We start from the raw sequence: 12252 nt of genomic DNA on the forward strand, positions 1-12252 counted from the left end.
GAGCTGGAGTGCTAGCTGTGGTGGTGGGGCTCTGTCTGGGGCTCAGTGTCCACCCTTACCATTGGGTAAGCCAAGACTTACTTAGTAAGTAAGCCTGCTTCCTTGTCTGCCCAGTGGGGTTCCAGTGCTACCTACATGGGATGCTTGGGGGATGGAGCATGTGGTGCAGACACAGGAGCTTAAGGTCCCTGTCTGGCCATATGGACTCCCGATAGCCTTTGGGTCACCACATTGGGTCTTTTCTCCACGGTCTCCTGACCCAGGCTGGGTGGGCTCACTGGGTCTTCCTGCCCTGCTAGACTAGGACTCCTAAGGGTGGGGTCTTCAGGTGAGGACTGTCCCCAGCCTCTACTTCTCAAAGGTTCCAAGGTCATTGACACAGGGAGAGTTCACCACATTCTGAGTCTCTGAAGGAGGCTCATTAGTGGCCCCCAAAATGTATGAACACCTGGGACCTCAGAATGTGACCCTGTGTGGAAGATGAGTCTTCCTGGGACTATTGCAGGTGTCTTAAAATAAGATAGTCCTGGTCAGGCGGTGGTGGTGCACGCCTTTAATCCCAGCACTCAGGAGGCAGAGGCAGGCGGATCTCTGTGAGTTCGAGGCCAGCCTGGTCTATAAGTGCTAGTTCCAGGACTGGAACCAAAGTGACACAGAGAAACCCTGTCTCAAAAAACAAAACAAAACAAAAGACAAGCTAGTCCTATTAGGGAGGGCTCACCTCTAACCCTGGATGTCCCTTTGAATGACAGGCACTACAAATGGTGGCATATATATATATATATATATATACAGATATATATATATATACAGATATATATATACAGATATATATATATACAGATATATATATACAGATATATATATATACAGATATATATATACAGATATATATATATATATATATATATATATATATATATATATATCTGTAATCTCGGCTTCCCACAACACCCTTATGTGGGTGAAAACTGGGAAGAAGCCATGTCTGAAGAGACCCATTGGTTAGAACTGCAGTTCTGTGGAATAATGCAAGTCCAAAGGCTGGTTTATCTTGGACTAGTTCTAGCCCTCTGGTATGGTCATTCCTTGCCCATGCAGCATCCTGCGCCTGGTTCTAAAAGTCTTTTAGGATCTATTAATTTAGCAGACAACTGGCTTCCACCAACCCAAAAGCTCAACTAATATCTTGGGCCTATGGGAAAGCTTCCCCCATCTCACTGAAACCCTTCCCCACAGTGTACATACTCACCAGTGTATTTTAGACTTGCCTTGATTTATGACTTTCTTTGTTCTGTAAGGCTATAAAAGCTTCATGAAACTGCTTTCACTTTGGAACGGGGAATTAGGGTCTCCTAAGTCTGTGTTCCCAAGCTGTGACCACTTGAAATGGGCTCCAGAATAAACTTCTTTCTCTAATTCCCAAGAGGAACGTGTTTTTTTTTTTTTTTTTTTGCAGTTACATGCACCCTCCCTCCTATTCCCGTCTCCACACATGCCCCAGCACACGTACACAAGCAGGCGCGCGCACACACGTGCTGCAGGAGGTACCACGCTCATCACCACGGCCCCAGAGTTGAGTCATTTAACAGCCTTGGGGCTGCGTGTCTTTCACAGAAGCCATCGTTGGGCTTCTCCGTAGCTGAGGCCTCGAACTCAGTTTCTCTTGGTCTCACTTTTCATTCTGACTGCAGGGGGCCGTTTCGGTTTCTCTGATGTGGTTTTGACAGATCCGTGGCTGGTGCTCAAACCCCAAGCCATCAGGCCACCACCTGCTTCTTCGCTGAGTCCATTAGGGCTGGGAGAGGCCCAGGACTTCCCTGCTGGCCAGCCCAGCAGTTTGAGAGTTGGAAGGTAGAGAGGAAGGAGACAGGAAGACCAGAAATGATGTCATGGAGGAGGGGTGTGGGGACAGACCCCATTAAGTATGTCATTCAAATTTCCTCATCTTGGCCTGCTGAGGGACATCTGAGAAGAACTGGTTCAGAGAGTTATGGTATGAGCTAGTTGTGAACACTGGTGGGGTGTTTGGGGGTCACCAGCCGCTGGCAGGCTTTCCCCAGGGCTATTGCCACCTGCACACTCCACCCCCTCACCATCAGATTCTGGGGTCTTCCTGTTGGTGTTTACACACTCTTCCTGCAGCTGTGTGGGATGCTTGGAACCAGCTGCTCTATTTCCTTCCCATCCCTCTCTTCCTCCTCTTTGCCCTTCTGTTTCCCTATCTCTTCTCCTTCCATTGCTGGGAATTGAACTCAGGGCCTCATACGTGCTAGGCAAGCACTCTACCCCTGGATTGCACCCCTAGGTTTTCTTTCTTTTTTTTTTTTTTTCTGATATGACTTTGAGCAAGTCACCTCTAAACTTGGTATCTTTTTTTTTTTCTTTTGAGATTGGTTCTAACTGTGTAGTTCTGGCTGGCCTCAAACTCACAGAGATCTTCATGCCTCCATCTCCTGAGGGCTGGGATTAAAAATGTACATCGTCATGCCTGCCTCAACTCAGTATCTTTCTTTCTTTTTTCTTTTTTGTTTTTGGTTTTTCGAGACAGGGTTTCTCTGTAGCTTTGGAGCCTGTCCCGGAACTCCCTTGGTAGACCAGGCTGGCCTCCAGCTCACAGAGATCCGCCTGCCTCTGCCTCTGCCTCCCGAGTACTGGGATTAAAGGCGTGTGCCACCACCGCCCGGCAGTATCTTTCTTGAAACATTTTTTAATCTTGTGTATATGTCTATGTAGGTCTATGTAGTGTATGTGATGTGTGTATAGGCTCCCTCTGTGGCTAATTGGACTTACAGGCAGTTGTGAACTGCCCAGTGTGAGCGCTGAGAATCAAATTTGGGTCCTTTGGAGAGCAACAAGTGCTCTTTACCACGAAGTCATCTCTCCAGTCTCCTTAACTCAGCACCTGATCTACAAAACATCTTCTAGGGGCTGGAGAGATGGCTCAGCGGTTAAGAGTACTGCCTGTTCTTCCAGAGGACCTGGGTTCATTTCCCAGCACCCACATGACAGCTAACAACTGTCTGTAACTCTGAGGATTTGATACCTTCACACCAATCCACATAAAATAAAAAATAATTAAAAAAAAACCCACCTTCTATAATGCCCACTTTGTGTGGTGTGGAGCAGAGAAGTGAGCATGTACTAAAAGTGTGTCCCGAAACCCCAACTTGTGTGTTCAAACTCTAGACACCTCATTACATGACTTTATCTGGAGGGAAAGCCTTTAGGAAGGTGAGCAAGGTAAGGTGGGGCCCCACTCCAGAGGATGGCTGCCTTTTAAATGGGGATTTCAGCAAGGGGCGTGCACAAAGAGGCTGTGGAGGAACCTGTGAGAGGGTAGCTGTCCACAAGTCAAGGGTCAGAAACCCTGACTTTGGCCTTCAGCCTCCTAACTAGGAGCGGTTAGCTTTCTGTTGAGTGAGTGTTCCGGTCTCTGGTGTTTTGTCCTAGCCCTGGCAAACCAATGGAAGCTATTTCAAGTACACTGTCCCTGGTCTGGAATGCTTGAAGCTAGGACTAGTTTAGATTTCAGGATTTTTAAATATTTGCATACATATTGAAACATCTTGGGTGTGAGTCACAAATCCAAACGCACAATTCATGCATGCAGCTATGGGGGGAAAAGCCTGACACAAGGGCCAGCGAGATTTCTCTTGGGGTAAATGCGCTTGCCGCAGGAGCCCAATGACTTGAGTTCTGGCCCACGGTCCCACACCGCAGAAGGAGAGAGTGAGTACTGAAGTCACCTCCACACACCTGTATAAATTAGAACAAACCTGACCAGAGCGGCTTAAGGAAGGAAGGAAGGCTTTGGGCTCCTGGCTTCAGAGGGACATAACTCCACACAACGAGGAAGGCCTAGTGACAGGAACATGAAGTGGCCAGTCGCGTTGTGTCTGCAGTGCAGAAGCAGAGAGAGCTGGACACTGGTGCTCCGCTCACTTCTTTTGACAGAGCCAAGGATCCCAGCCCATGGGGATGGTGCCACCCACATTCAGGGTGTGTCTTCCTTCCTCAGCAAAGGTTCTGAGGAAATGTCCTCACAGACACGTCCAGTGGCGTATTTCCCAGGTGACTCTGAACCCAGTCAAGAGGGCAGTGAGGACCAAACATCACATAAGGCCAGGGACAGAATTTTCCACGTATGGCATAATATCAGCACTAGAAGAATTTTGAATTTGGGGATGTTTTGGAGTTTGATCTTTCAGATTGGGAGTGGTGGGTCAGCTTTCACCATGGTGGCTGACACGCGCAGAACAAGTGCTCAGTAAATTAACAAGTAAATTAATTATTGTTGTCTGTCCAGGAACAGGCCTGGGACCCAGAGATCTGTCTTCATCTATACACTGCCCAGCACAGGAAGACCTTCCCTGCCTCTGAGGGTTGCTGTCCCAAGCCAGTGACGCAATGTTTTCAGGGCTGGAGATGTGACTCAGTTGGCAGAGTGCTTGCCTAGCATGTTCTGGCCTTGGCACTGCGTAATCTAAACCATGATCTCAGTTTTTAGGAGGTAGTGGTCAGAAGTTCATGTAGCATGAACTCGACCCATGTAGCATGCTGAGGCCAGTCAGGGAGCGATGAGCACTGGCTGGGTAGACTTGCCAGCAGACCCCCGTATGACAGGGGACTCCTGCCTTGGGTGTCCCTTCAGCATCCCCAGGGTTAAGTTCCATGCGAAGAGCATCCTACAGGCTCAAAGAGCTCTCACAGAAAATCACTGGAGAGAGCAAATGTCACAGTGATGCATGCCTCTAACCCAGCAGAGGCAGAGGAGAGGGGATGTCTGTAAATTCAAGGCTAGCCTGGTCTACAAAGGAAGTTCTGGGATATTGGCCCTCTTCCACCTCAGAACTGGGGTTGTAGGCATGGCTTTTACTTATTTATTTATTTATTTTGAAACAGGGTCTCATTGTATAGCCTTGGCTGTCCTGGAACTCCTATATAAACCAGGGTCTCAGTGTGTCACCCTGGCTGTCCTGGAACTCCTTCTATATACCAGGCTGACCTTGAACTCACAGAGGTCTACCTGCCTCTACCTCCCAGAGCTGGGATTAAATTAAAGATTTATACCAACCATGCCCTCCTACTTCCACTTTTGCTATAACTTCTCAAGTAGCCCAGGCTGACTTCACACTTGCTGTCTAACTGAGGATAACCTTGAACTTCTGATCTTCCTGCCTCTACTTCCATAAATGTTAGGATTATAGGTTTATGCTGCCACCCTGGGTTTTACGCAATGCAGGAGTTTGAACGCAGGTCTTCCAGCATGCTAGAGAAGCATCACAAAGAGCTCCTTCAGCAGCCTGGACCACGAGAGCTGTTCCCCCTTTTCTCTTTCACACACCTGGATACTGCCAATCACATATCGACTTTGATGACACAAATTGAGTCTCTGTGTGCTGTTTGTTTTCATCTGAGTCCTGGGGAAGGCCATGGGGACCAGCTGAACCCGTGCAGTGGGACACTCCCCACACAGGGGCCCCAAGGGGCTGACCTGGTCATTTGGAGATGAGGGGCCCTCTCCTAGGGAGTCGCATGAAGGCCCAGTGAGCTGCGAGGCAGGCTTGAAGCAGCAGGCTTGAGATGACTCAGCCAGCGCTATTTCTCACCCAGCAGTTCTCAATCTGATTGGGTCGCTCGCAGTCCGAGCCCCTTCCCTTCTCAGAGCTGAGTCAGCAGCCTGGACTGGCTTTGCCCACTTCTGACGTCCTCTGGGGCTCACTCCCTTTGTCTTCAACACTGGGGTCTCCTGGGGCTGTTGGAAGTCCCCCTAAAGCCTTCTTAAGGTCTGCCCAGCATCCCTTTCTTCCTCTTCCTTTATTTAGGTCTCAGAAAGAGTTCTCTCTTAGGAGAAGCTGTCCCTGATCACAGACCCCACAGTCAGAATTGGCCATTCTTCTGTCAGGACTGTCACCTTCCCCAGCTCTAAGGAAGCCTGGTCCAGCCTGTGCTCACTGCCTTCCTTCTTGTTCCTTGCTCATATCCAGTCATCAGCAAACTGCCTCAGTTTTACCCCAAACTTGGTCTAGAATTTGGTTCCTTGTCTCCTCACTGCCCCTGCCTGGTGGGAGCCTCCATTTCCTTTATCCTGACGAAGCAGAGAGCTCCTATGTACCCTTCCTCCACACCTGTTTTCAACATAGCAGACCTCAACTGCCTGCCTGGGAAGAGACACACCCCATAGTGGCCTCTCAGCAGGTATAGAATCCCACCCACCCTCTGCCCCTTACCAGACCTCTCCTCTTCTTCCGTCCCTCACCCTGCCAGCCTCAGGGGTAGCCCACTCCTACATCAGGGCCTTTGCACTGGCTGCAACTGGCCTCCTCTGTTTGCCTGGCTCCTTCTCTCTCCTACTTCAAGAAGCCACTTTCTCGGGGAGGTCTTTCTGATCACATGATGTGACAAAGCCATCAACCCCTGGACTTCACCCATACCAGGTCATGCCCCACCTCGTTTGCTCCCCTAGTGTTCTGACCACCACATACCCTGTGTGCCCCTTTGCTCCGGCACAAGCCGCCATTTTTTTTTTTCTTTTTACCATGGCTCCTTGGACACGCTGTGTCCCTGTCAAGGGCAGAGAAGCTGCACCAGGCTTTTGGTTTTGCTTTGACAGAGGACCTCTGTATTCTTGTCCAGTCTTGAACTTCCTTTGTAGTTGTAGAGGACCTTTAACTTCCCATCCTCCTACCTCCAGCTCTTCCTCCCCAAAGCTGTGATGACCCACCTAGGAGCAACCTGGGACTTCCCGCCTTTACCAACTGGGCCACATCCCTAGTCTCTGCCTCTGGCATCTGGATGGTGAATGCTGAGAGACGTGGGCCCCAGTAGGTTGAAACCGCCGCCAGGTGGGCCCTGGGGCTGCTGGCGCCTCTTTCCTTAGGAGAGGCTGAATCCCTGGCCTCAAGTTCTTGTTCCCTGATGGTGGTCTGCAGGAGAGGCTGCTGGTGGCCAAGGGGCTGCTGCTGTCCCTCAGGATCTGGGTCAGTCAGGTGGGGGAAGGTTTATAGAGTGGAGCCTCCCATCCCTGCTGTCTGGGGGGGCCCTGAGATGCCTTCAGATGCCAACCCAAAACACAACAAGTTGTTGGGAGTTATGACTGACAGATGGGTTTTTCTCAGCTGTTCTTGTCCCTAGAGGTGACGTCACAACCTTCAGATCCAGTGGACGCCTGAGTGGGTTAACACCCCGGTTTTCCCACATCTCTAGGGTTTTGTGACTGGGGGCCTCAGGCTAAAGCGGTCCTTCTGTTTGTAAAGAAGGCAGACTTGGCTGGCACTGGTCCTACGTGGCTGCTTATTGGCATTGACTGGGGAAATCTCCAAGGAATTTTCTGAGAGAGTCACTCATGGGAGGACGGGGTCTTTCTTCTCTGAGTACCTCCTGCCTGGAGCAGTAACAGCAAGGGTGACTGCTCCGAAGGCCAGACACTTCTTGGCTCTCTCTGGTCTGCTCAGCATGCCCCCTCCAGGGATCCCCAGTAGTAGATCTCACATCCTTCTGTCAAGCTTCCTAGGGCACCTGTCCTTGGTCACAATTAGGGCCACCTGTTTACATCTACTGTCACAAGCATGATTTACACTGGCCACACTTACAGTTTTGAATGAGTGAATTTAAGTTGTGTAGCAGGGATAATTGAAAACAATAAGCCAGGTTGTGGTAGCACATGCCTTTAATCCTAGCACTCAGGAGGCAGAGGCAGGCGGATCTCTGTGAGTTCGAGGTCAGCCTGGTTTACAAGAGCTAGTTCTAGGACAGGCTCCAAAACTACACAGAGAAAGCCTGTCTCCCTCTTCCCCCCCAGTTCACAAGTACGTGGGCCATGGGTGTGCCTGGTGCCCACAGAGGTCAGAAGAGGTGTCAGATCCCCTGGGACTGGAGTTATGGATGGTTGTGAGATACTGTGCAAGTGCTTGGAACCAACCTAGGTCCTCTACAATAGAAACAAATGTTCTTAGCTGCTGAACCATTTCTCTAACCCCAGCCTCAGTTTTTTTGTTTGTTTTTAAATATTTCTTTATTATGTATTCAGTATTCTACCAGTATGAATGCCTGCATGCCCAGAAGAGGGCACCAGATCTCATTACAGATGGTTGTGAGCCACCATGTGGGTGCTGGGAATTGAACTCAGGACCTCTGGAAGAAGAGCAACCAGTGCTTTTAACCTCTGAGCTTCTCAGCTGGGCGATGGTGGCGCACACCTTTAATCCCAGCACTCAGGAGGCAGAGGCAGGCGGATCTCTGTGAGTTCGAGACCAGCCTGGTCTATCTACAGAGCTAGTTCCAGGACAGGCTCCAAAGCCACAGAGAAACCCTGTCTCGAAAAACAAACAAACAAACAAACAAAAAACCTCTGAGCCTTCTCTCCAGCCCCAGCTTCAGGGTTTTTTTTTTTCCTCGTGTTTCCATATTTCTTCTTGCTGTTTTTAGAGACAGAATTTCTCTATACAGTCCCTGCTGTCCTGGAACTCACTCTGTAGACCAGGCTGGGCTCGAACCCAGAGATCTGTCTGCCTCTGCCTCCCAGTGCTATGGTTAAAGGTAGTACGCTACTATGCCTGGTTTTGTTTGTTTGTTTGAGAGAGGGTCTCACACTGTGGCCAGGTTAGACTAGAATATATTATGTAGCTCAACTTGGCTTTAAACTCAAAGCAATCCTCCTGTCTGAGCCTTCTAAATACAAGGATTATAGACTCGCTGCATCACATCCATCATTGACCTACTTAGAGTAAACAAGTTTGAGGGACACACAGATGGCTCACCAGGTGAAGGCACTTGTCACAAAACCTGAAGACTTGAGTCAATTCCTGAAACCCTCAAGAGAACCTTGGTGTGGGAAGTCCTTCTGTATATGTGTTGCTTTTATTGGTTAATAAAGAAGCTGCTTTCGGCCAATGGTTTAACAGAATGTAGCCAGGCTGGAATATATATATATATATATATATATATATATATATATATATATAGAGAGAGAGAGAGAGAGAGAGAGAGAGAGAGTAGGCAGAGTCAGTGAGAAGCCATGCATGTATCTGCTGCCTTAGACAGACATGCCAGAACTTTGCCAGTAAATCACAGCCACATGGCGATGCACAGATTAATAGAAATAGGTTAACCAAAGATATAAGAGCTATCTAGCAATACACTTAAGTGATTGGCCAAGCAGTGATTTAAATAATACAGTTTCTGTGTGATTATTTCAAGTCTGGTGGCCTCTGCCAACAAATTGGCACCAGATTAACTAAATCCACTTAAAAACCTGAGAGAGCTTGAAAAGGAATTCTAGACACACATCCAAAAAGACAGAGTTTAATGCAGCTTCTTGCTCTGTTTGCTGGCTTGCCACAGCTCCTTTAAGACAGGTCTTCCTGACTCAGCCTTGGCAAAGAAGGCTGCACAGCTTCTTAAAGAGCCGGCTCTGACTCTTTTCAGAAGGTCTGAATATGGAACATTTAAATAGGGCTTGTGAGCAGCGTGTTACAAACTACTTCACGGCATGACGTACCTGGAACTGGGGTGATGTGCACAGCTTGCGGAGGTGGTGGAAATGCCTCTGCCATGTTGGTCTGGGCAGAGTCAAAAGGCAAAGCAGCCTTAGTCCTAGCCATGCCACTTTGCATTTTAAGAAGTAGTCCTGGTCAGAAAAGGATTACAGATAAGCAATAAAGACAGATTTATATTTAAAGAAAAAAAGACCTCTAAATGGGTCACAGTGTGTTTAAAAAATGTACATATGAAAAAAAAATGTACATATGCTTTGGAGAGAGAAGAAGAATACAGAGAGTTATAAAAAGAAACAAATGGTTTTTTTTTTTTTTTTTTTTTTTTTTTGGTTTTTCGAGGCAGGGTTTCTATGTGGTTTTGGAGCCTGTCCTGGAACTAGCTCTTGTAGACCAGGCTGGTCTCGAACTCACAGAGATCCGCCTGCCTCTGCCTCCCAAGTGCTGGGATTAAAGGCGTGCGCCACCACAGCCCGGCTAACAAATTGTTTTAAAAAATAAAACAAAGTCTTTAAAGAGACAGAGTGCAGTCATAGATAAAAGGAGTAAAGAAAAATAAGCCATGTAAAGATGGAATATACTCAGAGAGTCTGGATTGTGTATATTATTGTGTTTTCTTTGAATTTTTTGACTGTGAATGAGCTAAGTACAGAGAGATATTTAATTGTATGGGCTGCTAAACTAAACCTACATATATATTTTAAAGGTATCTTAACTTCAAAATTTGGGTCTAAGGATTTGTTGCTTTGGAAAAGAGATTCTTTTTTTGTTTCCTCAGAGGATGAGAACCTGTGGAAAATTCTGCCAGATACTATGGTCTGTAGGCTGAAGATGAGTGCCCACAATGTTACAGAAGAACTTTGGGTGACTCTCTGTCAATTCTTGAGTTTTGGAAGTTGCTTACAATGCCCTTCCTGTTTCCTTAGGTAATATTATATCATTCTGGAGTCTTTGATGGAATTGAAGAATAGATAGTTATAGTTTTCCTTAGTTATGATAAAAGATAAAGTAGATATAAATATTGTAACTGTCATCCTTGTTTGATACCTGTTTTGTTATATGTAATCTTACTATATTAAAGTTAAAACCCTCCTTTTTATTTAAACAGAAAAGGAAAATGGTGTGGGAAGTCCTTCTGTATATGTGGTGTGCTATATATATATATATATAGAGAGAGAGAGAGAGAGAGTAGTAGGCAGAGTCAGTGAGATGCCATGTAGCCGCTGGAGACAGACATGCCGGAAGCTTGCTGGTAAGTCACAGTCATGTGGCTATGCACAGATTAATAGAAATGGGTTAACCAAAGATATAAGAGATAGCTAGCAACATGCTTAAGTGATTAGCCAAGCAGTGATTTAAATAATATAGTTTGTGTGTGATTATTTGGAGTCTGAGTGGCCTCCGCCAATAGAACCTCTCCCCACAGGTTGTCGTCTGATGTTCTCTCTCTCTCTCTCTCTCTCTCTCTCTCTTTGTCTCTCTCTCTCTCTGTCTCTCTCTCTGTCTCTCTCTCTGTCTCTGTCTCTGTCTCTGTCTCTCTCTCTCTCTCTCACACACACACACACACAATAAATATAAAGCATAACAAGAGTACAAAAGTTGATGAGTCATGGCATGTCTACATCTGTCCCTACAAAGAAGGTGATGGGTCTGTCTATCACCTGGTAAGGTGGCCTTTTGAAGATCTGAGGAATTAGGGTTCCCAGCAGAAGGACCAGCAGGTGCAAAGGCCCTGTGGCTGCAACAAGTTTGATAGCAACAGGAACAGAAAGGAGGCCAGTAGGAGAATGCGACAGAGGCTCAATTCCAGTGTCCCACCTAGGGCCTTGTTTGGCTGAGCTGTGCAGCTCAGGTCTTTGTTATCATTGCCCTGAGCTAGTAGCAGCAGCCTCGCTCTGCTTGACTCAGAACCTTCAGGCCCCGTTCTTCAGAGTTCTTCTGAGAAAACAGCCCATGCAAGGCGTGACACTTGCCAATGACTTAGCAAGTTGTTTCTCCAGAAATGATTTACATATAGCAGGATTCAGAACCCTGACTAGAAGCTGTGATTAACAGTGCCTTTCAGGGTTGAGGAGCAGGCTAGGGAGCCTTGATTCACCAGTTCTTCCTCCAGCTTCTGGAATGTTGGCCTTCAGGAGAGTCTAGGAAAATTCAGAGTTGTGAGCTGTGATCTGATAACAGCAAGCCGTGGGGCCTCTTAGATCCTCCAGCCTGCTTCTTGGGAGACTCTCAGGCACTCACCTAGGGAAGAAGGATGAATAACTTTTTCCTTTGACCTTCCATGCTTGCTGTCCCCACATCCAGATGAATAAATAAATAGATGTAAACAAGAAAAATTATCCAGCTTTACTGAGATACAATAGGGTGTAGTAAACCTAGTCTATTTATTTTATATTTATTTACTAATTTTGTTCTTTTGAGACAGGGTCTTTTTGTTTGTTTGTTTGCTGTTGTTTTGTTGAGGCAAGTTTCTTCCTGTGTAGCCCTAGCTGTCCAGTAGCCTATCTTATAGACAAGGCTGGACTTGAACTCACAGAGATCTACCTGCCTCTGCCTCCCGAGTACTGGGATTAAAGGCATGCATCACAACTGCCTAACTCAAGACAGAGTCTTTTACAGTCTGGGATGGCCTCAAAATTAAAACAAAACAAAACAAAACAAAAAACAAACAAAAGCCAACTTTTTTTTAAAGATTTATTTTGTTTTGTGAGTATGAGTGTTTTGCCTACTTGCAAGAATATGTACCATGGGTGTG

The sequence above is a fragment of the Microtus oregoni genome, unplaced genomic scaffold, assembly GCF_018167655.1.
Source record: "Microtus oregoni isolate MIOR12 unplaced genomic scaffold, Mior012 000081F_ref0000091, whole genome shotgun sequence".
In the NCBI taxonomy this organism is placed as follows: domain Eukaryota; kingdom Metazoa; phylum Chordata; class Mammalia; order Rodentia; family Cricetidae; genus Microtus; species Microtus oregoni.